Consider the following 5,809-nt stretch of genomic DNA (forward strand, 5'->3'; position numbering starts at 1 on the left):
CTGATAATTAATAAACAAAATGTCTGTATATGTCACTCTCCAAGGAACATTATTATGATGTCGAGAGTGGCACTGGGTACTTGGCCTGGAGGATTAAAGCCATACAGAGATGCACTGCTAAAGAGAGGCGATTAACATCTGGAGGTAACACTTATAATTCAGTGGAAACATATAATACAGTTCCAAATTGTGGTTCTGTATTAATAATGGTTATCAAATCTTATTATTAGTTTTGATAAAGTTGTATTTCATATTGTCTAGCACCAGGAGATGGATCATCGGGTGAAGACCAGTGTGGCGGACCGACTGCCAGACAAGAGTTGCAGTTTGTTACAGAGAAGATGCTGAGTGAGGATGAGTGCAAGGAAGCAATCGCTCTGATGAAACATTCAGCTGATGAAGACACAGTCAAGAAGAAGATGAAGTTGACATTTGTTTATCGACACAACATGGTCCTTGACCCCCTTCTGTCAAGCAACATACTGTCTGTGTTTCCACGTTTCAAAGATATCAAAGGCTTGGTGAATATTTTTCATTACGTTGACAATGTAAACACATTTTATTTTTTGCAGAGAGCAGATATAATTCTCTGTTCTCTATCCCTGTTACAGATCGAACAGGATTTTGTACTGATGTTTGGTGAGGATGTATCAAGCAGGTTGCTGGAGAGGTGGCCAACAACATTCAAAAGAAAGATTATCCAACAAGGCAGGAAGCTTCCTTCTACCAGTGACCTGGAAGAACTCTTGCTGGCAGCTGACTCTCCTGAGGATGCCACTGAAGTTAATGCTGACATTGGTGAGCTGTTATTTCTTTAATTAGAACATTCACAGGATATATAATGTTTGTCACAGAACAGCTGTCCTTTTGTATTTTGGGTCTACTCAAACATTTTGTCAGTGCAGATGCATTGAAATTTGTTATTGATGAGGATGATTCAACTTTATTAAAAACAAATATATTTTTTCAGGCTGGGACAGTGACCTCTCAGCGATGCTATTGCTATTACATCTGATTCCACCATCTGGTCAGGGTCGGAAGAGACCAGGAAAGGTGTCAGCTTCTCAAGCAGAAAGGCATCTTGTGGTCTTCAAGAAGGTTTGTTTCTTTTCTATTTTTATGGTATGAATTACCAGTTTAAGAAACACTTGATTCTTATTGCCTGTCTGTATTTGTCTTTTCAGACTGGAACAAATATCCAAGAGCACCTTGATGCCATCACTACCAGCACTCAACCCTACCTCCTGGCTGTTGGGGTGAAAAAGCATGACATCCACCAGTTCTTCATTATTCTTGACAAGAATGCCATACCATGCAAGTCTACCTCTTCACTTGGTGCTTTTGATGAACTGTTTAAAGCACATTTTGTGTTTGGAACATCTTACAACACCATGCTTCACAACATGTACACGTTCATCCAAACCACTGTGTACAATATAGATGTTGGCAAAATCAAAGAAAGTCCCAGAGTTGCTGAAATACGGACAAGGTTGCTTCGTTAGGGCTTGAAGGTTAATTCTCCATCATGAAGTGTTTTGTCTGTCAAGCTGAGTTTACTGGTTCAAACATGCTTGTTAGGCATTTACGGTTAGTCCATGGTTACTTACCTGGAAGAAACCTTCGCCTTAAATGTGCCCAGCGTGACTGTGGCTGTGTGTTTGGCACTTTTGCAAGTTTTAGAAAACATTTAAATACCAAACACCTTAACTATTTCGACCAACAGGCTGACACTGATGTTAATTTACAGCCTGATGTGGCAGTTAAAGAAGTTAGCACTACAGGGGAGGTGGTGTCAACTAATGTAGAAGAAACATCCACAACATCTGAAATGTTGAAAAGTTCAAATAAGAGCACTTTGGATATGTGTGCCTCTACTGTTGCACAGCTCAGGGCAGCTGGATTAAGCAAATCTACTGTGAATAGTTTTGTCTCCTCAATGGAGGAAGTGTTTTTTGAGATTCATACTCAGGCTAAAGATGCAGCTTTACAGAGCTTACCTTCACAGGACACTTCAAGTAAAAAGAAATTAGAGCAGTCATTCAAAAACTTTGAAAACCCATTCACACTGTTAAATTCAGAAGCTAAACGAAATAGGCACTTTAAACAAAAATGGGCAACTGTTGAACCTGTTGAAATGGTGCTTGGCACAAGATTTGACAGTAGAAGAAACAAGATCACAGGGACTTTTGATCAAGTCATTGTAACCGATAGGTTTGCATATGTTCCTATTTTGGAAACACTGAAAACTATCTTTCAAAACCACCATGTTGTCGACATGTTCAAGTCGAGGAATATGTCCAGAGAAGGTGTGTATGCAGACTTAATCGATGCTGCCTATGTTAAAAGATGTCCCCTATTTTCTGCAGAAAAAGATGCCTTACAAATTCAACTGTTTTATGATGACTTTGAAACTGCAAATCCCCTGGGCTCTGAAAAGGGTGTACATAAATTAGGTGCAATATACTTTACACTAAGGAATTTTCCTCCAATCTTTAATTCGTTGTTGGTCAATATTCTTTTGTGTGCTCTTTTTCATGCACAAGACTCAAAGCGTTATGGCTTTAATTCAATCCTTGAGCCACTTGTCAATGATCTGAAAGTTCTTGAGACAGAGGGACTGAAACTTCCCATGTTTAAACACTTGGTTCATGGCACTGTAATCCAGGTCACTGGGGACAATCTTGGCTTGCATAGTCTGTTTGGGTTCGTGGAGTCATTTGCAGCTCGATATTGTTGTCGTTTTTGTCTGCTTGAGAAGGATTGTTTTCAAAGTGTGTTCTGTGAAGATGATTCTGGTGTTGCACTAAGAACTCTTGATATGCATAAGCAGCACTGTGAAAGTGTACAAAGAGATCCTACGCTACCTCATGTATGTGGTGTGAAACGCACTTGTCTCTTGAATTCACTTAAATATTTCAACACAGCCAACAATTTTTCTGTAGATATCATGCATGACATTTTGGAGGGAGTTGCTCAGTTAGAGGTGAAACTTGTGCTGCAGTACATTCAGGAGAACTTCCTAAGTGCTGAACAACTTGCTGGTAGAATACATGCCTTTGACTATGGCTTCAATCAGCAGCGAAATCGCCCACCAAGGGTAAAGTTGTTTGACGGCAGTAATGATTTAGGACTAAATGCAATTCAATCTTGGTGCTTATTGCGTAATGTACCTTTGATGTTTGGCGATTTGGTACAGGTGGGTGATAGCTACTGGCATCTTCTACTTCTGCTTCTACAAATTGTCAATATTGTGTTTTCACCAGTGCTGTCAGAAGGTATGACCATCTACCTCAAACATTTAATTATTGATCATCATCAGCTCTTTAAGCAGTTATTTCCTACACTCAGTCTCCTACCAAAGCATCACTTCATGATACATTACCCTCGCAGTATACGAAATATTGGCCCAATTCTGCACATGTGGTGCATGCGTTAGGAAGCCAAACATAACTTCTTTAAGAAGCAATTAAAAAGCTTTAAAAACATTACAATGACATTGGCCAAGAAACACCAAAGTTGTATGGCCATGTATTGGGAGTCTTTTAGCCTCGAAAGATTAGCTTTAGGACCAGGAAAGATGGTGACACTTGGAGAGCTGAAAGAAGGTCCAGAAATTGCTTTAAAATTTGGAGCTGCGTTGTCCACCAGTGTTTTATCAGCTAAGTGGATAAAACATCATGGTACAGAGTACCGCCCTGACTTTATTATCTGTACAGAGGTAATGTCTGAGATTCCAGTGTTTTATAAGATCAAAAGTATTGTTGTGAAAGATGACATTGCATTGCTCTGTGGAAAACTGATGGAAACCCTGTGTTTTGATGACCATTATCATGCATTTAAGGTCAGAATGCAGCCCAATATGGTGCTGAAGGTGTTGAACATAAAAGAGCTGTGTTACTTCAAACCATTTGATCTTCAAATGAAGTATGGCACTTCTGATTCCTCCCTGTATGTGGTTCCATATTGTCATTTTATGCCGAACTAAATTCATTGTTTTAAAGTGTTTTATGACTGTTTTTGTGTGTGTAGTGTTTTATGTACACCACATGAGATGTTTTAATATTTTGAGCCTGACATCAAAATAAAGCTGTTAAACCTATTATCTAGTTGTGGTTTTTGCTTACTTGTTTTATATTTTAAAGCATTATTAGAAACCAGGTTTTCATGCTGGAAGAGGAAGAGTTTTAGTAACACTACTTGGTGTAAAATTAATTTAAAATTTTACTCTATGAGAGCTAATTTTTCACAAGAAAAAGTGTATGAATAACATAGTATAGAGTAACATCAACTCTCATCAGAGTTATTTGAACCCCCAGTGTTAACTTGAAATAACTCAATTCAGTGTTAAAAATCAGTGGAATTTTACTCAAATAGAGTTAACTTATCACTATGATAGAGTAAATAATATGACACTACTAGTAGTGTTGGGTTCATTTAACACTCTGCGGTGTTACTCAGTGTTAAATTTTACTCTATTTAGAGTTAATTTTACTCTAAAATTTTAACACTATAGAAAGAGTTGATTTAACACCAATTCCGAATGGGACCAAATAGACTCGGACCAGTGTTAAATTTAACTCTTTAAGTGTTATTTTAACACTCCGAATTTTACTGTGTAGGCTCGTTATTCGTTACTTCGTGTGTTGCGTTCGACTTACCTCGAAAATCGGAACACGGACCTGGGACTGATGTCACATGCGAGTAAACAGCGTTCTGGTTAGCAGATGTGTAAAATTGCTTGGTGGTGGCTGTGGCAGAGCTTCCACAGATTTAGTAACATTAGCAAGTGGTGGAGGCTGGCCTTTTTACCGTCCCGTACAAACAGAATCGTCTCGTATTCAGAGAAAATATTACGCGTTTCGTATTGAGGTGAAAAGGAACAGTTTGTCCCGGACTTCAGCTACAATGGAAAAGACACAAAGCTGGAGTTATTCTGCGTTTACGCTGCACAGCTGCCTCTTCTTCTCTCATTCTCTCCTCCCTCTCCTGTTGCTACTTCAATCATGAAACTGATCAATGATCAGCTGATCGGCTCTCTTGTTTGTTTATCGCCCACTTTGCGCCAGAAAGAAAAAAACAGCAGATGTCGCGCTAAACAACAGCAGCACATTTGATCAGCTGTTGTTAGAATTTATTTAATATTACTTTCTAGTATCAGCTGATGTTTGCTGGAGCCACAGCTGTAAAGCTGCTGGTCATGATGTCGGTTTGGATATGTGGTGAGAGGGAAACATGAAGATGAAACCAGGAGATGTCCTTACTGAACCATCAGAGCTGAACAGGTGATGGAGAAACAGGTTTACCTTTTAGGTGACATGGATGAGTTGAAGTTATGAACTGTTTCTGAGAGACAAATAACACCAGGATCTGTTAGATTTGTATTGTTGATTGTCATTCATGCTTAGAAATATCTACTCATATATGCTTAGAGTTTTATAATCAATGTCATGTTGGTAGAGGGTTGATCCTTAGTTGTCTGCAAAGACTTTGTGTGCATTCCAGAGTGTTCTGGCATTCACACCCACATCCTGGGAGCATGGGAGAGGTCGTACCTGCTCTTATTGTTTTATGGTAGGATAAACGTAGCTGTGTCAGTTTTAGGCTAAGAGCCTTATGTTTAGATGGACCGCTAGACTCCTGGCACCAGCTTTGGGGAGTCTTCACAGGGTCACATCTTGACCCCCCCCCCCCCCCCCCCCCCCCCCCCCACACACACACACACACACACACACACTAGTTACTTCTATCAAAGGTTGTGTGTGTGTGTGTGTGTGTGTGTGTGTGTGTGTGTGTGTGTGTGTGTGTGGAG

The 5,809-nt window shown here is 39.6% G+C and overlaps 1 long non-coding RNA gene across 1 annotated transcript; it reads left to right on the forward strand.

Moving 5' to 3' along the window:
• The first annotated feature begins 672 nt into the window (after positions 1-672).
• LOC143416954 (uncharacterized) lies at positions 673-1,361 on the forward strand. The gene is made up of 3 exons (XR_013097189.1): positions 673-798; positions 971-1,098; positions 1,185-1,361. It is a non-coding gene; the product is annotated as an uncharacterized LOC143416954 (long non-coding RNA).
• Positions 1,362-5,809: the final 4,448 nt, after the last annotated feature.

This window comes from Maylandia zebra, linkage group LG3 (genome assembly GCF_041146795.1).
Source record: "Maylandia zebra isolate NMK-2024a linkage group LG3, Mzebra_GT3a, whole genome shotgun sequence".
Lineage (NCBI taxonomy): Eukaryota > Metazoa > Chordata > Actinopteri > Cichliformes > Cichlidae > Maylandia > Maylandia zebra.